Source organism: Prinia subflava, chromosome 3 (assembly GCF_021018805.1).
Source record: "Prinia subflava isolate CZ2003 ecotype Zambia chromosome 3, Cam_Psub_1.2, whole genome shotgun sequence".
Lineage (NCBI taxonomy): Eukaryota > Metazoa > Chordata > Aves > Passeriformes > Cisticolidae > Prinia > Prinia subflava.
Window position 1 is genome coordinate 21376392 of NC_086249.1, and position 20095 is coordinate 21396486.

Here is a 20095-nt window from a genome sequence, read left to right on the forward strand (position 1 = left end):
CCTCCTTGTTTCCTCATCTCCAGAAGTGCTGCCTCCCCTCCTCCAGCTACATGCCTGAACAAGCAAGTTGGCTGTTGCAGATGTCAGGACAGGCTCCCTTTTCCAGCACAGCACAGCACAGAGCAGCCTTGGCTCTGGTTCCACTGGTGCTCACAGGAGGGCAGGGCTTCAACCACACAAGTCAAAGCAGTCGCTGGAGTTGGAGCTTTCTGAGCAGGGTGGGAAAAATAAAGGCCTCTTATGTTAAAGCATATCCAAAGCCCATATAAGCAGGCTTCCTGGAGGAAATCTGTGCTCCAGAGGAAATGACTAGATCCAGCATAAAAAGAATATATTAATGCACACAGTTAAAGCCACCCCCACTACTCTTGCCTAAGTTACTTGGCTCAGAGTCCTGACTACACATTAGCGGCAACAGCAACTGAGAGCAGGCGAGTCATTAATCATTCTTCCATTCAGAAGTTTCCAGTGCGGAAGATGGACATAGAGCACAGGGCTCAGAATTAAGCCCTGCTTTTTCCTAATGTGGAATAATTCCCAGTACAATGTATTCACATTTTAAAGACATATTAGCATTTGCAAAAACCGCACCTTTTAAAATGCAGAGATCTGTCATTTAGCAATAGGGGTGGGGGTAAGAAATATGTAAGAAAATGAGAACATTGTCAGATCAAGTCAACTACATCCCACAGGCACAGAAGATGCAATGCAGTGGTTAGCAAAAAGCCATAGTACGTAAATAGATGAAAGCTGTAAAAGCTGAGTTTTTTCTGAGGTGAAGAAACACTAATACACAGAGAGCTGCAAGGGGGAAACCAATGTTCTTAAGAGCAAAACTCTTTCAACTCCTTTGCTGCTGGGAAAGTAAAAAGCAAGAAGATAACCCAATTACAGTTAGTGAATGAAACCATCCAAGACCCTCAATTAGACTGAGGGGAAAGTGCCACAACAGTTTAGTGCTAATTGGAAATGCAAACATTTATCATCAGAGTAGTGCTTGCTCCTGTGTATAGCTCCATTGTGTTCACTGCAGCTAAAGACAGTAGGAAGCCCAGTGCTCCACAGCATTTATGTAATGACTGGCAAAGCTGTCACATTCCCTTAATTGCTACCCAGGATTCTCATACTGACAGTAGTTTTCAATTAAATAAAATCACAAAGATTGGTTCAGTTTCATGTTGCTTTGTTAAAAGTCTTGGTTCTTCAGAGCTGGAGAAAGAGGAAGAATGAATGGTTCTCTAAAGACAGGATAAGCTCTGCATCAAATATGAGGTTTTTGTACATAAACTGAATTTAGAGACAAGCATCATCAAATACTCAGTGCTGCAAGAGCTAATTTAATATCAGTAAAGACAAGCATTTTGAGAACTGCACATAAATCTGCTTCAGGTTTGCAATGATTACTCCTTCAAGTGTGATACATGAAATTCTCTATGAGCAGTTCACTTACAAGGCAAAATGAAAAAGCCTAAGGTGGTTTATGGTTTCTCCCCTAATTAAACTGTCACAGTAGTCTTCTTTGCAGCAAGAACATCACCTCTGTGTTGATAATTATGTGCTATCTAGCAAAACTCCCTATTCTACCTGCATTATGATTCCAGAATATACAGGAGGAGCCACAGTGCCAGAGTCTCACATCCCTAGACTTCCTTACTTGTACCAAATGCACTGCAGAGCACTAGCTAGTCCATTAAGAATCATCATCGTTTAATTTAACGAGCAGCAGTTTGTTTTTAGGAAGCACCATCAAGCCTTTTATCACATCATTCACTCAGATTCCAATCATACTTACTGTATGTCAGTAGAGAAAAGAGAGCTCTATAGGACTGGCACAAAGGAATTGCTGTTTCTGCAACATATTACAACCAAGGCTGCATTAGTGCTCAGTTAAATAAAGCCCATGAGCCAAGTGAACTATTTTTACTCCACTGAACAAAAGGAAATATAACAACATCATTTATTACGGTGGCAGGCCCATTTTAAGGCACTATGTAATTAGGAGTAGGAGTTAATTGCAAGGCTAGATATAGCAGGCGAGGTTTTCCTCAACATCTTTGAGCAAGTTCTTCTGGGGCACAGATCTTCTCACCCTCCCTTCTTGCTACAACGACCTAAGCAGCTCTCCGTAGGATGCACAGATCTTCACTGCTACCTACTTAAAACTCATTCTTAGGAAGCAGCAACACTGCAGCCATAAAACCCAACCCAGAGGAGACTGACTGAGCTCCCATTCACAGCCCTGTCAGCATCTGAAGCAAGTGACTTGCTTATTTCCATCCAATTCCCAGTGGGCAAGCATCTACATCATACAATTAGCGACAATGTGAACTGCAGATTCAGCAGAATTGGGATTTCACTGATGGATGGATTGCCAGTATGCATGATTTATTCATCTCAAGACTGCTTTGTCAGGTTTGTTTGTCCTCTGTGTACTTCAAATGCTAAAAATCCTTTAATGGTCATCACCGGGCAGACAAGAAGCTCTGTAGACAGTGTTGTACCTTTGCTAAGTGGTAGCTAAAACTCAACAGATTTCCAAAACAAAGACAACAACCAAAGACATAAGCTCCAGAAAGGTGTGTTAGTTAAGGTATTTTGTTCAGTATGATGTTCCCTCCCATTGCTTTAAGTCACTTTGCTCAAGTCCTGCAACTACTTCCTCCTGAGGCCACCAGCATTAGAATTAGGAGAGCACAGCATGCAGCAAGTCCAGGTGCAGTGTTCTCATCATCCTCCCCTAATTTCAGCAATTAAGAGTCAAGAGTGTTCACAGCACACTATCACAGAGATATGGTACCTACCCACAACCCAAAGCTTTCTCTGTGGTTTGGACACACAAACCCAGCACCCACCTCAGCTTACCTGACCACACTCCCTCTCTCCTATCCAAGGCAAGAGAGTATAAAATGGATACTTTAAATTCTGTAACTAGCACACCATTTCACCTCTCACCTTTACAGTAACAGTTCTGTTTGCTAAAAAACCCTCGATAGGAACAGGGCAGTCAGTTTTGGAAACAGCCATTGCACAGCTCTCAAGCACACCCTGAGCACAACCAGGAGCAATGCATGGGAATGCACTGCCCAAACCAATTTCCTCCCCTCACTTTACGCTATTTAAACTTGTCTCAGGTAAGTGCTGCCTTCCTCTTTATTAATGAGTCATACTCATATTGTGGCACAACCTGCACTAACTCTAACTTTCCTGTTCTTACACTCACTGCAGAGGGATTCAGTGAAGTAAAATCCACTTGCTGTGGGAAAGGAGATCCTTCAAATTGATCCACAACAGAGCATGACCACAACAGAGCTTAAGGGAACTGTCCCCTTTGCAAGTATGAGGTTGCTTCTTCCACTCTTCCCAGATGTTCCTTTTGGCCCAAGTTTTCACAGCATCATAGAAAAGGCTTGGGTTGGAAGGGACCTTGTAAATCAACTAAGTCCAGCCCCTCTGCCATGTGCAGCAATTCCTCCCAGCAGATCAGGTTGCTCAGGGCCCCATCCAACTTTTTGTTCCTTTCCTGGCTATTCTTGTACTGCTGGTATTTGCAGGTGCTGATTCACACCCTCCCAACATACACACGTTTGGCTGCTTTTATTTTTAAGGAAAATCTCTTGAGGCTGGAAATAACTCTTGTTCTCTTCAATGTACATCTAGTTTTATCTGAGGAGCTTAAATGTTCTACGTTGACAAAAGTTTTGTCAGTCTCTGCTACTCTATTAAAATGACATCTAAACCTGAGGCCTGCTGCTTTGTAAGGTTCCTTCTTGCTTTAAGAATAGAAGTTGGGTTTGAACCTTATATATATTCTTTAAACTTACAGCATGGTTTGAATTTAATCCTCCCCAGGTGAAATATCCCCAGAGGGTTTCAATGTGTAAAGATAATTAAAAATCTGCAAAAAGATAATGCTTTCTTTCTGACAAAATTTAACCAAGATTAATAAGATTAAACAGAAGTAGTCAAATCCCAAACCATGACTTTTCAAAATGGGCTCTCAAAAATCAGTCCTAAGCAAATAAGCCCATAATTCCCTCATTTTAGTATCTTGTGTTGCCAGCAGACAGCTTCCATCTTAGAACTGAGATGATGTATTGTCTCCAACCCCTGGTCCACTGGCTCCTAACCTTTTCTTCCCCATGGAGCATCTGTCCTCTGGGTATTTCCCTGGAGATTCATTAACTGCTTCTTCTCAAAGACTGAGATTATTGGCATTTTTCTAAGACTACATTTCTAACCATTAGAAAAACCTGTCAGGACACAGAAATAAATACATACAAAAATATAACAATTCATCAATCTCTCTGTCAAGACACCACAGTAAAAGGAAGACCTAACTTTTGGCTAATGACATTAAAGACAATTTTCTATCTTGCATGCCTGTAAATCATTTGCATAGCATTCCACACCCTCTTTTAATTCCAGTATCCCAAGGGAGAACAAGGATTAGAATATTAATATCTTTAATTTACAAGGCAATTAGACTAACAACAACAAACCAGAGCTGTATGTATGCTCAAAACAATCTAGTTAGAATTCTATTTTAATTAAAAATCAGTAAAATAATCCCATTATGCCGAGAATTGCTTTAGGCATGGTTCCAATCCAGCACATCTCTTTATTTAGTATTTTAGTTCCACACAGAAAAAGTGATTGAAATAACACTGTAGACTACCAAAATGGTCCTTTCTGTACAGCAAATTCCTCTTCCAGTTAGAGAGCTTGGGAAGATACAGAAATAAATGTTCCAATGTCAGTCAGCCACTTGGTAAGCCACTTAATAAAAGAAACACTAAGAAACCTGCTGAAATAAAAGCAGCCTGCATCTCAGGCCACTGTGACCAGCAGGTAGAAGAAGGGGATTCTCCACTTCTGCTGCACTCTGGTGAGACCCACCTGGAGTGCTGCATCCAGCTCTGGGGACCTCAGTGTAAGAGGGATGTGGACCTGCTGGAGCAAAACTGTAAGAGAACAGAAAGATGCACAGAGGGCCAGAGCACATCTGCTATGCAGACAGGCTAAGAGAGCTGGGATTGTTCAGCCTGGAGAACGGAAGGCTCCAAAGAGATTTTAGAGCACCTTCCAGTACCCAAAGGAGCTGGAGAGGGACTTTTGAGCAGGGCATGGAGTTACAGGACAAGGGGGAATGGATTACAGGGCAGGATTACATTAGATACTAGGAAGAAATTCTTTGCTGTGAGGATGATGAGGCACTGAAACAGGCTGCCCAAGAAGCTGTGGATATCACATCCTTGGAAGTCTTCTAGGCCAGGTTGGATGGGGCTTTGAGCAATTTGGCACAGTGGAAGGCAGTCCCCATGGCACAGGGTTGAAACTGAATGATCATCAGGGTCCCTCACAACACAAACCATTCTAGGAGTCTGCAAAATCCAGTTTTCTCAGTCTTCATCCCACTACCTCCAAGCCTCACCTCAAAGGGCACCTAATTCCTCGTATTTCACCCTTTTGCCTCTTTCGTGAAAAGTAACGTGCACCTCTGCTACAGCTGCACAATTTGCATTGTTTTGTTTTTAAAAACAAGGCAAAGAAATATTTCCTGTATCATCTTTCCTTTCTGTATTTGCTCTTACATGGTCTGTGGGGCCCTGCTGCATAACAAGCATTTTATCCACAGCAAAGACCAGCAGCACAGCTGCCAGAGCCAGGAACCTGCCTGCATCACTGACCTGGGGAAGGGGACAGAAGGAGCAGGGCACTGGTGTGTCTTACAGAAGTGAGCGTGGACATAAATAAATATATGTGTCCACATACACACACATTTATGTGTGCATGTAACTTGCACCACCCAAGTTCACTCACTTATTTTGTTTACTCCCAGACAGTGAGTATGCATCATGTGATATGACCATTTATCCTCAAGTGACAAAACACTAAAAAGAAACAGTTGTGGAAAGTCATAAAGTACCACAAAGAGCTCTAAATTAATATCATTTGGTATTGCACATTGCCCAATTACTTCTGTAAGCATTCACACATCGGATCTTGTTTCTATTAACTGGAATCTATATTAAATTATAAAATAAATAAACCTATTCCCCAGAGGCATGTAAACAAGGCTGTTGCCCAGATCCACGTTGCCCTAATGCACATCAACCACCACTACCCACAATATGGAAATATACTTGGGAATTAAATGAGAAAAAACACAAAGACACTTCTTGAGGCCATTTCCTCTTCCACGACACTTGTGGGAGGGAAGGCCCAGCAGCTTAGCAAAGGTTAACCTCACCAATTCCCTCCAGCTTGTGCTCAAGAAAGAAGAGATTCAAGGTTTGCAATTCCAGAAATAGAAATCCTCCTTTTCAGACATTTTATTCTACCAGATCAACACACAGAAGACAGTGGTGGATCCCAGACATCATCTTTGCCACTCCTTATCCTGCTGAGCCTTCCAGTCTGCCAAATTCAACTTTCCAATGCCTCTCGCTTTTTGGGAAGTAGAGATGTTGTCAATAGACATAAGTAATAAAGTTCCTGAGCCACCTGGACTATTGTCACATTATTTTCAGCATTTGAGTGTAGAAGTCCAAGGAACTGATGGGTAGAACCAGGTTTTGCTTATCTTGCTGTTTTGTACTAAAACTGAACTTCATTGTGAAGCCCTCTTCCCTCTCCAAATATCACTGGGAAATAAGACAGGATGGTTTCGGGGTGTGTACATGATTATGAAGAACTGGGAAGGTTTTCCTCATTATAGGCTTTCCACAGCCTTAAACTTTGAGAAAGTCTACCTGAAAAGACAAAATCCCACTTTTTGCTGCCAGGACAGGTGGGTAGACCCAGAGTAGTCTCTGTGAATGTGTTACAGTGGTGGGCAAATGACCCTTACACTCCAAAATGAAACTGTGACAGAGCAGCGAGGTCTTAGTCAGACCTGAGAAATTCTTACAGGACACAGTCAGGAAGGCAGAGGAGCTTGGCTTTGCATTCCTGCAGGATTAAGCACAGCCATCCAACACCATGCCAAGGTCCTGCAGGATCAGGATCACCACTGGGCTGCAGCCTGGTGGTCACTAGAGCCAAAGCCCATGCCACCTACACACACAAACCCAGCGCGGAACATCGCGTCACGAGTCCCCGGGACCATATGGCAAGAGCACCTCTGAAGGCAGAATCAGGCAGCCATGAGAGCAGCAAGCTGACAGAAGAGGTAATATTTGTTCTAAACCTTTTCTGTGTCATTAGTGCTTGCACTAATTACAATGACCAGAGGCAGCAGTCACTCTGATGGGAGGGCTGAACAGAAGTGACACAGCTGTCAACTCCATTCAGAGAACTAAAGCCTTAAAAGTTCGTCGTTTTGGGGGCAGAACAGAATCCATATAGCAAGATGCACAGGATTGCAGCTTTTTTAGGGCAGAGAGCTTCAGAGAGCAAGTACAGCTGACACAGACGTTAAAAAACCAAGCGAGTTTGCCTGTTTCTCAGGGGGATTTAAACAGCAGGTGAGTGGGGCTGGTCTGTAGGACATGACCCTTTTTTATTTCAGCTATTTAGATGCAAATTGTTCCCCCTCCCTCCCCCTCTCAACACCATCTGTTAGCCCAGAGGTTTAGACTGTGCCTAGGATGTAGCTTTTGGGGGAGGGGGATGTAGATAAAGCATTGAGAGAATTTTAGTTGATGCCTCCATTTCCTCTAGGGCAGTTTTGGGGAGAAAAAGAAAAATCACTTTGCAATACTATAAAATAACAATAGGATTTTTCCCTTATTCTACAGCACTTTTTTTTACTGATCTCATGGATTTCCTGCCCTAGAAAGCATTCCTTGTCCAGCTTTTGGCCAACAAGCCACATAATATAGTGACATTTATAGCAAGTTGCTATGGTGTTAGCAAAGGGCATGAGCTAGTATTGCATGAAGTATCAGAGATTCAAGGAATTAAAGTACTAAATAATAATAATGAAGTCCTTTATTACAAGGCACAGTATTTAATGTTCTGTTAGTGCTAGTGAAGATGCCTCACCCCTGTCTGACTTTCCCAAGTGAACAGCAATGTACTTTCAAGAACTGTTGAGAGATTTGATTCATTAAACACTTCACCCAGGGCTCTAAATTCTTTATAAAGGAAAGATTATGGGTGACAGCAGAGAGTCCACTCTCAGGAAGTTTGAAGATGATACAGCATTGGAAGTGGTGCCTAACAGACCAGGTAGGTGTGCTGCCACTCAGAGGGAGGTGGAGAGCCTGCAGAAATGGGCCAACACCAACCCTTGCAGTTCAACAAAGGAAAATGCCAAGCCCTGCTGCTCAGGAGCACAGACTGGGAGCCAACAAGCAGAAAGGAGGCAGAAACAGCAGAGGAAGGCCTGAGATTCCTGGTGGACATTCAAGTTGACCATGAGCCTCCCAACCACCTTTGTAGCAAACAAGGTCAACAGCATGTGGGCTGCATTAAGGAAAAACAACTTCCAGCAGGTCAAGGGAGGGGATCCTTCCCCTCTGCTCTGGGCTGGTGAGACAAATCTGGAGTGCTGGGACAAGTGCTTCCCTCCCCAGTATAACAGAGACATGGACATACTGCAGGGAGTCTAGCAAAGGTCCACAAAGATGATTAAGGGACTGGAGTATCTGGCATATAAGGAGAGGCTGAAGGAGCTAGGACTCTTCAGCCTACAGAAGAAAAAGTTCAGAGGGGTCTTATCAATGTGCATAAATACCTGATGGAGGTGTAAAGAAGATGGAACCAGGCTCCTCTTGGTGGTATCCAGCAACAGGACAAGAGTCAATGGGCACAAACTGAAATACAGGAAATCCCATTTAAATGTAAGAACAAACCCCACAGGAAGACCACACTTTTTTTCTGGGTGGGGATGAGGGGAGATTGACACAAAACCACAGAATCCAGGAAACCACAGATTGCTCAGGAAAACAATGGAAATTTCTGTCCTTGAGCATGTTCAAAACCCCACTGGACATGCCACTGAGCAGACTGTTTCAGCTGCCACCACATTAGGTGGGGAACTGGACTAGACTATCCACACAGAGGTTCCTGCCAACCTGCAATTCTGCAATTAGAACCCACACAAACTGACAGGGAAGCTTTAAAGGAGAGAGATACACAACATCATTCAAACTACTTGTCTCAAGCACATTTTTACTCCTCAGTATCCAAGGCTCCAGTTTAGTGATGAAGACAAAAGTGGTTGTGACAACCCTGAGCAGAAAATCAGCAGAAGAGTTTGGATCAGTACCATAACACCCTCATTATGAATTTTAGTGTGTGGAGCACAGTCCCAGTACTTGGGAGATGCCAGCTCTTATCCCAGTTCTCGCAGACCTTATTTGTGATCTTGGAGGCACAAGAGGGGAAAAGCCAAAGTACTTCCTATCTGCTCAGCTCTTCTATCAGTCAATCACCTCTCTAAAGGAAAGGAAATTCAGGTAGTTAAGAGGGCACACAGCATGAGAAGAATCCCTTCCAGGTGCTTCTGCAACCTCACTAAGCACATGAAACATGTTCTCTGAAGGAAAAAAAAAGAAAAGGAAAAGAGAGCTGTGTACGCAATCCTGATGGGAACTCAGAGGTAAAGGGGAGCATGGAAGGATTTGAAAACCCTTCTTCCCCCTTGGAGTCCCAGTGATAGGAAAGAAGAGCTCTCCTGAGCTTGAAATATGAATAGGCAGTGACCATCTAAAGGGAAATGGACAGGAAAAACAATACCATGTGGGCTTCAGAACCTCAGCTGCAACTGAGAAAGTTCTTGGGGTGTCCCTGCATAGCATTTGAGGCCAACACCAAGTTGGCTTCAGTCAGACTTTGATGGTCATGCTCCACTGAGGTGCAGGAAAGAAACTCTTCAGCTGGGAAGAGCTTCTGCCAGAGAAGGTTTGCACAGCAACATTTTCTGAAGGGATTTGGGCCTTTTTCTTTTCTTGCTGTTGAGATATTGTTTGATTTTCTTAAGTGTTGCCAACACAAACACAACATCTTCCCTCTTTCTTGCACAGAGACGAAGCCAGAGCAATGCATGATCTCAATTACATGGTGAGTCAGGAACTTCACGTACCTACTTTCAGACTATTGACTTCTAGAATATATTTAGTTCAATTTTGCTGGAAAGCAATACACTGACAAAAGTTGCAGGCATTTCATAGAAACATTCTCCTAAAAAAAGAAATCACCTACCTGAGCAAACAATTTCAGTAAACTTGTGCTGGTGTTTTGAAAGAATTTCAGTTTTTCAATTTAAAATAAATGGAGAATATATAACCCCATGTATGTAGAGTTTTCAGAACATCAGTGTTTCTCCTACAGAATGAGTGTCTTCTTCATGCACTGCTCTAAATCACCAACCAATTTCTGTTTCCAGATCTCTGGCATTTCACCAGCACTACTGAGAATCTAAAGAACAGTTACTGGAAATGTTTTTGGTAAACCAACTTCTTGTTCACAAATCTCAGCACATGTACAAACTTTAAGGGCTGCAATCCTGCAGTTTGATCTCTAGTACAAGACAGAGGCATCAAGTCTCAGTCTCCTCAACTTTTAAAGCACGGAAAGGTCATTTGTAATAGCTGAGGGGTGTTGGCCTTAATGCCAGCAAGCCACCCACTGAAAACAGTGGGAGGTTAGCCCAAATTAGGATTTCAGGATTTATCCCTGTAACACTTCCCACACAGTACTACCTGACAGCTTCTGAAAAATGGCAAAATGTAAGGGACATGCCAACACCATCCCAGATGAGGTTTCCAAGGGTGTGTTTTGTAACAATTGAATTCAACCAACACCAGTCCGCATATGCACATATTCTCACAACTCCAAGGGGGTTTAGCATGCTGATTTTCAAAGCACAGTGGCTAAGAACACCTCTCTGATAGCTACTCAGTGCCAAACAAACCACACTTTTAAAGGAGGAGAAAAACCCAACCACAAACCACAAAGCATTTGCATCCAGGATATCATTTAACTTGTGCAATAATACCCCCACCTTCAGAAGTTTTTTAGAACTTTTTTCCAGCACCCAAATCCCCATCTTTTCCCACCCAATACCTCTAGAACTGCCCTAAAATACCTGGGACAAGGTGGATGGGTTTACCACCAGGAGGCACCAAGGTCTGAGGCCAGTTTCTGCCCACAGAGTACCTTTGAACCCAAATCCAATAGTACTGATGCTCAGGAAACCAGTTTACCCCTGGCTGATGAACTTTCCCATCCCTGTCCCACTCTTCACTACGAAAATATTGACCAGGTAAGTATGTGCCAGAGCTGAGTGTTTCTCCTGAAGGAAACATGTCTGTGAGCCCTGTTCAACCCAATCTGGCCTTGATCCTGTGGGGAGCTGAGCAACAATGACCTCAAGTATTCCAGGGGCCAAAGACTCTGCAGCATTGCTGCTCTGAATGGGGGACCTGGCTCCTGCTCCAACTGAAGCCTCTGGTTTTACAGACAACAGCATAGGGTCTGTAGCATCTAATTCTTTAAAAGATCCTTTATTTGGATCCCTGGAGGCAGCAGGGGTTTGCACAAGACAGGGTCAATACCTATGGTAAAAGTCAGGTCGTATCCTTGTAAATAACCAGTGCAGCAACTGGGATACAGTAGGCAAGAGGAACAGCCTCTTTAGCTATCACAGCATCTCCCTGACAGCAACCAACAGAAAATAACCCAAACAAATGATATAAAAAAAATAGTTTAAAAGACAGTCAAGGACAGTGGGGCTTTCAGAGGCTGAAACATGACTCATTTTGGAGCAAGAGCACAGCTTAGTAGACACACCACTGAAGAAACAAGACAGGTTCCACTCTAAAAGCAGCAATTAGCTAGCAAATGACAGAAGACTTCCACAAGTTATTTGGTAAGCTTGCATTTTTCTCTGAAACTAGTCATTTTTAAGAGGATCCAAATGCAGAAGAAGAAAAGAAGCCTGACTCAATAAAAAAAAAAAAAAAACCAAACCACCCAACCAAATCATAAAAAAAAAAAAATCCCATCATTGTCATGCTTATGACTTACATTTTCTAGACAGGAAATCTTTGGAGCAGCAAAAGCCTCTCTGCCCTTCACTTCACAAACCCTTGATATCATAATCACATTTTTAAAATATTGCCTTCTTGAATGATGCAGATTAAAAGGCAGAGGTTATTCTCTGACATACTATTGAAAACCACACACACAAGGCCATTAAACTATTACTTAATAGTGCAATAAATTGTGTCCACACAGATACCACTGTCACAGCTGAGCACAGAACGGAGGAAATTCCTCATCCCTGGCCCCTGGGGTTTGAGTGAGAGAAGCTGAACTGCTCCTGCTTGGAGCAGGGTTTTGTCCTGCAGAAACACTGCAGTATCTCAGCTAGCACACCAACTGTCCTGTAATTATCATGCACACTTTATAGTCGGTGAAACAAAAGGGACCTTTCACTTCAAAAGTAGTTTTAAAGGCAAAAACAGAGGGAAGCTTTTCAAACAATGACTGTGAACAGACAAGGAGAGAAGATTGTGCATTTTTATGGGTCAGTAAAACACTGCAGAAACAACTATGGCAGGGGATGGTCATGGGAGAACAGGGTTCATTTGCCACACCAAAAGTGGGTTTATTTTCACAGAGTTAGTGCACTTGTCAACCACTCAGACACAGCCCCAAAAAGGCAGCAGCCTGACAAGACAGAACAAGCCACCCAGCTGGCTCCACAGTCTAGACGAAAACTTGCTTCTTTGAAGCTTTTATGTTTTCCCTTCCTCTTCCAGAGTTAAAATTGGAATGGTATCAGTTCCCTTCCCAAATGGAAAGCCCTCTGAGAGCAAACCAGATTTTGAAGCTTTCTAGCAGCTACACAGATCAGGCTGCCAGAGCTTGTTGCTTACGTGTCTGAGTTCAGGGCATCTGCAGGGTAGTCTTGGGATGAGAGCAGAGCTATAGTTGGAGGCTCTCCAGAGGTATTTTAGGAGAACAGAATCAAATTGCCACACAAACGTAATTGCCAAGTTTCCGTCTACTGTTTCAGTAATTTGCTTGACACGTTTAATTTCAGAGGACAGAGTGGTAGAGTAATATGTTGTTTTTATTAATATGTCCAAATTCTCCAATACAGCGTTCATACCTTTGGTATGGTGCAGGATTCTTTCAAGTTCTGCTTTTGATAACAGAAATCATTACAAATTCTTCATGTCGCCTGGAAAAGATATTTGCCCTAACTGAGTTTAGGGCAGTCATTGAGAAAGGTGCAAAGCAATATCCTCAAATTACCTGTTTAAAATACCTATCATAATCTGCAAATCTGGACAGAGAATTTTGGTCCTCTGCTTTCTCTTCACAAGTCTGTTTGGAAAGCAAACCTTCACGACTCCTGTTGAGCACCTGGTCAATTCTTTACCTGATGCTTTCAATTCCTGTGGCCCATACAGAGCTAACTCATCTGAGAAAAAAAAAAATTCCTTGCCTTCTACCCCCCAAAATTTAGGAGAGTTCCAATTCTGATCCCTTTTGAAAAGGCTGTCCGAGAGCAGCATGTTTCCATGCTCCCATCATCAACTCATTGTCCAGCTCTTGCCCATTGCACCTCTCCATTTCCAAGCTTACTGACATCTCACAGCATCCCAGAGAATACACTGAGATCATCTGAATGAATCAATATGCATTTGGAACATCTGATAAGGCATCCACTGTCAGAAGATACATAAAGAGTGGAGAGTTAGTGTGTATGACTTCCTCTTCACCATTTCTTTTTAAAAATATTTCAGTCCCAATTCCCACAGAACCAGAATGTCACCTAAAGAGGACTTTTGCCTTCAGAACTACACGAGAATTCAGGTTTTCAAGCAAAGCTGAGCTATCAAAAAACTAAGTTGCTTATACATCTAGTTTCCTTTATAGAGAAGTAGTACAATATTGTTTGTTAGACTCTGCACATGTGAACTGTTCCTCTTCAACATTTCAAAGCAAAGAAGTAAGTAAAGTCTCTAGCGGGTGAGAAGAGATTACAGGCCTCTAAAAAAATTACAAAAGCCATGACATTCTGTAAAACTGTTCACAAGAAATGTGCTGTATCTTCAGGAGCCTGTCATTTGGATTATTAATTTTTTAAACGTGGAAGGGCTGTATCCCAACACTGACTCAACCCTTAGAGCATTTTGGTCTGAAGATGATTTGCCATAGCAAAAAAAAAACCAAAAAAACCAACCAAGCTAAAGAGTGCAGCAAGTGGCTTTGGAGCTTTTTGGCAGGTATATGATTTCAAGCACCAGTCTGATATTAGGCTGAACATCCAAAGGCAGGAAGCACCAACACTAAGCCAGAGATGGGGCAAGTCCCAGCTTATAGTCATATAGAGGCAACAAAAATCCATTTGTTTCTCTCCAGCTCTTTGGAGTTCTCTCCTTTCCTGAATCCTTGGAGAAGGGCATTTTTCCTCCTCTATTCCACTTTACATGGGATTCCATGTAAGTAGAAATTCCACCTTTCACGTTACTTTTTGGCACAATCTCCCCACAGGAAGATAGATTTTAAAGAGAGCTAGAGCTTGTAAAAACTGCACCTTTCTCCTCTACAAGTAAGACAAAGTGCTCCAAAATCATACTCTGTGTAGTAGGAGAAATTAAGATTTTACCAGTTTCCTCAGAGCTCTGCAGAGCCTATGAAAAATCATTTAAGTTTTCAAGTCACAAGCACCACTGGCCTTATCAGCCTCACGAATGGTTTTACAAAGAGTGGGTCACACTTCAGCAGGCAATCTCCAAGCCCTGGGCAAGAACAATGCTGGCCAGAGCTGTGACAATGCTAAAGTGACAGGCAGCACTTGAGCACAATCTGGCCAGCAGTTACTGCTTACAGAGCCCATGAGAGCTCCACTAGAGATATGAGAGGAAATATTTTTGTAGAAATCCACTCGCAGGTGCAAAGGTGGAGAAAGAAACGGCACAAAGCCTTCAAGCACAACTTTGCTTGCTCTTGTACTAATGAGAGAAACCCACAGCAGCACAGACTTCAGCATAAGCATGAGCCACTCATGAATACTGTGGTCTTTCAGTGCCCAAATATTGTCTACAAGAAGTCTGGAGGGGAGCAGTGTACAAGGGCAAGTAGTGATAAGACAAGAGGAAAAGGTTTCAAAGTGACAGAAGGCAGGTTTAGATTTGGTATGAAGAAGAAATTCTCTACGGTGAGAGTGGTGAGGCACTGGCACAGGTTGCCCAGAGAAGCTGTGGATGCCCCATCCCTGGGAGTGTTCAAGGCCAGGTTGAATGGGGCTTTGAACAGCCTGGTCTAGTGAAAGGTTTCCCTGACCATGGCACGGGGTTGGAATGAGATGATCTCTGAGGTCCCATCCCACCCAAACCATTCTATGAGAGATACCATGGCTCAGGCAGCTTTGACCTGGTTAAGCCATGACACTGCCCATGCCCCAAATGCACTCCAATGGCAGTGAAAAGTGAGCTACAAAGACAAGCACAAAGCCAGGTGACAAAGATCTCAACGTAATAACACAGTTTCAACAGACATTCAAGCACTGCTCCAGTTTCCTCTAAAAATGAAAGGCTTCAGTGGGATAACTCAAGCAATTAAACCTACACAAAGCCTTGAGTCACTTGCTGGGCCAAGATCCAGCTGATTCCAAGAATCTGTATGCAGGCTACTTACTCAGAAATTAACCTACTGCCTCAGAAAGCATTGCTTAATTTAGAAGAGTGATTACTTACAGCACCTGCTGCTAGCCTCGCAGCCCCATACGCCACCTTCTCCAAAATTAATGCTAAGTCTTCTAAAATTATTTACATAAGTCATTAAGGAAAGAACTAAAAAAACTGTGCTAAATGTAAAACATAACAATCAGCCAGGTTATCAGCAGCAATTGAAACTGTAATTTCCAAAGTAAATAGTGTGAGTTAAGGCAGGCTGAGCTGAAGCTGCACAGCCAGTCCTTGCAGCAAGACTCCCTTCCTCAGCCAGGAATAAACAGCAAACACTGCACAGGAGACACACACCAAGCTCTGTGTGTACATGACACACCGCCTCAGAAGCAGCCCCACACAGCACGAGAACCTTTGCAAAAGAGTTCCACATTCCCTGTGGGCTTTAAATCTAAAGCCAAACCTACAATAGCCTTGTCATGCAAGCAAAGAGCCTCTAGCAGTAGCTGAGGACTGAGGTCAGCAGGTAATGGAGAGAGGGAAGGAAGAGGAGACGAGAGGATCAAAGAGCAGCTTGATTCCCAATCCTTAGCCCTTCTCTAGAAGTTTCTGTTCACATCTACAGAGACTCAAAATAAGTACCCAGGCCATAACAGGATGCATCCAGGAAGGCCGAGGGAGCTGGCAGATGACATTGGGAGACCAGGCTCAGTAATTTTTGATCAATCATGGTAACTGGCAGAAGGACCCACGGACTAGAGGAAAGCAAATGTCAATCCTGATGTTCCGAAAGACCCAGGGAACCACAGGTGGACCTACAGGAACCTCATGAAGTTCAATAAGGAGAAACACAAAGTTCTGCACTGAGGGAGGAACAACCACAGGCACCTACATGTGCTGGGGGTCACCCAGATGGAAAATATTCTGGCAGAACAGGACCTGGAGGTCCTGGTGGTCACCACGCTGAGCATGAGCCAGCAGTGGGTCCTTGCAGCCAACAAGGCTGAAGGTATCCTGGGCTGCATTAGGCCAAGTATTACCAGCAGGTTCGAGGCAGATGATCTTTCCCCTCTCCTCAGCACTGGTGAAGGCACACTTGGAGTGCTGGGGCCTGTGTGAGAGGCACATAGACCAGAGAGAGCCCAGCAAAGAGCTGCAAAGATGCTTGAGGGCAGCATCTCTTCAGTGGTGAAAGGCTGGCAGAGCTGGGAGTGTTCAGCTGAGAGAAGAGCAGGCTCAGGGGGATCTCATCAATGTCTGTAAATGCCTGCAGGGAGGATGCAAAGCAGACGGAGCCAGGCTCTTGTCAGTGATGCCCAGTGCCAGAGGCCACGGGCACAAACTGAAACACAGAGGGCCCCTATGAACGTCAGGAAACACTTTTTCACTGTGAAGGTGCCCAGGCACTGACACAGGCCAGCCAGAAAGGTGGTGGAGTCTCCATCCTTGGAGATACTCAAATGCTGTCTGGGCACAGTCCTGGGCAAGTGTCTGTGGGTGGCCTTGCTTGATTGCAGCAGGGTGGGCTAGATGACCTCTGAAGTTCCCCTCCCACTTCACCTGGTCTGTGATTCTGTGAAGACATGTACCTACAGGTGTACAGGCATCAAGAAGAGCCCTCCCAAGAGGCAATGCAAACTTTCACCTCAATTTTAACTACTGAATGCATATTTTTATTCTGCTTGGAAAACATGACGTTCCAGTAATGGCAGCTGAGATGTTGCATGCTTCCTTCCAGGAGAAGGGGTTCAGAATTAAAGATGTAACCCTTTACCACACAGGTCTGTCTCAGAGAAGTCACCCCACTCGCTTGTGTGCACACAGACTGGAAGCAATCTGCATTTGGGGGCTTATTTCTTTCCCTAATCAAGACAGAAGTTATTCGCAAAAATTCAGCTGGGATCTTAAAACCCACTTCATGGACTCAGAAGGACTTTTTCAGCAGCTTGAAACCATCCAACAATCTATGCCTGCTTCCTCCCCTGACCCATATATATCAAACTCTAAAAGCCACAAGCGGCCTATACAGAAAAGTTTGCCTTTTAGGAGACGGAACAAAGAACATAACATTCCTGTCTGAGTGCAACAAAAACAGTTTGAACAAGATTTCAAAAGGTCACAGTCATTACAGCCTCCCAGAACTAGAGGCACCCAGTTGCAATTCAAGCTACACAGCTCATCTCTTTCAAGCCCAAAAGCTTGGCTAAGTCTGCAGGTCTTCTGGGGACACTAAGCAAAGTACCGGAGTGCCTCAGCTCCAGACACCGGCTGTCTCAGAAGCCAAAGCAAGCAAAGTAAAACTCAAAGTACTGAGGCTTAGGAGAGCTGTGTGGGCAAAATTTGACTTCACTCATTGCTTTGCAGCTGTGTAGCAGGCTCAGAAAGCATCACACTTCATATTATTCCTTAGGGTGTTCTTATTTCCTTGCTTATGGCTTACATATTGAAGGATCTTCTAATCTGTACAGCTTTCCAAAAGAACCCTCTATCTGCAGTTTCACTGTGTGATGAATTAATGAAGGTTTGATATAAATAAATAGGCTGAAATTATTTTGGAAGAGAAAATGCACAAGAGTTTCTCCAGAAAAGCATACAACTCCTCCTTCCCCCACCTCCTTGGCCAGCTCTGCCTATACAAGAGGCTCATAAAATTTCAGGACCTTCTTCTAAATTTTAAGCACTGCACAGAAAACCATTCATGCATAAAACACTACTCAGTCATAAAATGTTACTAATGTGGGTGAAAGAACAATTTCTGCCAGGTAACACAGAATACCTGAAAGTGCACAGTAGCTCCACAACCCTTCTATAAAATGAGGACTGAAGTGAGCTGAGAAAGGTTGCACACATTTAAAGCAGAGGCGAAACATCTTCCAGACTTCTGTCTTGTTCTGGTTCTGCACCTGCAACCCTCCAACTCTCTGCTAATTTTGCAAGCGACTCTGGAGCAAGGCATGGAGCAGGGATCTGCTGCTCGAACAGGCTGCCAGGAAGAAGCTGCTGGGGCTGGTACCACACTCAGAATGGAAACAGCTCAGAGAGCAGGAGGAACTGGCAGCACTCTGCCATCCTTATCCATCTTCTGTGCAACTTTCCCAATCAGACATTGGCACTGCTCACTCTTTTGCCTTTCCACCTGAATGAGCCTCACAGATTTGTTCCTGGTTTAAACTACCAAGCGATTACAACACTTGATCCTACTCCTTATAGGGCACAAGTTGCATAAAGCAGAGATTTGGATCACTGCTCCTGGAACAGCTTATGGTGTTTTTGTTCCAACTACCTATGCCAGGAATGGAATTTTCACGGCACAGAATCATAATCATTAAGGTTGGAAAAAACCTTTAAAATCACCAAGTCCAACTATCAACCCAGCACCACAACCACAGTTACCATTACACCATGTCCTCAAGTGCCATATTCACACATTTTCTAAACACTTCCAGGGATGGTGACTCCACCACTTCCTTAAGCAGTCTATTCCAATGATTTACAACATTATTGTGAAAAAAAAATCCTAATATCTAAATTAAACCTCCCCGGCATATCTTGAGGCCATTTCCTCATGTTCTGTTAAGATGAAGGAAATAGTCAGGCCTCCTTCACTGGAAAAACATTTCACCATCAGACATTTCTCTACAGCTTCTGCACTCTCAGGTGATTAAAGCCCTCAGGACATCCCCTCAGACTGACACTGACCTTGTTCCCCACTTCCCCCACCTCACACCAGGCTCAATCTGTTGACCTCCACTCAAAGCACATGTTCCAATCTATGAACTAACCCCAAAGTAAAGCACATCCAAGCTATGACACTACCATCACATTCCTTTCTCTCAAAAGTGCACTCAATTATGTTGCTCTGCTGGACAGCTGAAGGACATCTATTCTCACAGGTTTATCTTTGCCCCACCTTCTCGCTCATCTGTTTCCTCCTTTCCCAGGAGATTGGTGGCTGGTGCCCACCTGGGGCTGCAAAGCCCCAGCATCACCAGTTAATTCCCATCAACTTTAACTAAACACTTTTCAGATCAATGGCAAGGACTGCCACTTCAGTGAAACATTAAGAGCTGAGCATCAAAACCCTCCTTTGAGTCATGTAAGATTCTGATAAGAGAAGCCAAATTTCTAGATACTCTCTAGAGGCAGCTCTTGGGCCAGAGGCAGAAAGAACAAAACCAACATTGTCCTCATGCAGTGGCATCATGCCAAACCTCTCTAGGCTTTTGGCATCAGAAAAAATTGCCAGCTACCACCAGATCCAGCAGGAATCAAGCTGAAGGTCTCAGCTGTGCAGTCTATCAGTAGTTCAGCTTCTTCAACCACACCGAGGTTCTGATAACAGGATAGTAAAACTATCTTCAGTATGAGACTTTCTGAAAGGGATGCTTGCTTCAGTCACCACAAACGAGCAGCAGGTGCTAACACATGCCAGGTTTGACTCATAAACTTCATTAGCCTCTTTACAGAGTTTGTGGTTTTTCATATTTCTCTTTGTGCATAGT

The 20095-nt window shown here is 43.6% G+C and overlaps 1 protein-coding gene across 9 annotated transcripts in view; it reads right to left on the reverse strand.

The window, feature by feature from the left end:
- The window catches only part of PAK1 (p21 (RAC1) activated kinase 1), a 78462-nt gene that overhangs the window by 39471 nt on the left and 18896 nt on the right, over positions 1-20095 (reverse strand). For 4 of the 9 annotated variants that reach the window (XM_063394356.1, XM_063394357.1, XM_063394354.1 and 1 more), the window contains exon 2: positions 8681-8759. The exons of the other annotated variants lie outside the window; for them this stretch is intronic. The gene's annotated coding sequence lies outside the window, so the exon portion shown is untranslated. The remainder of the gene's footprint in view (positions 1-8680; positions 8760-20095) is intronic. 9 annotated transcript variants of the gene reach the window in all.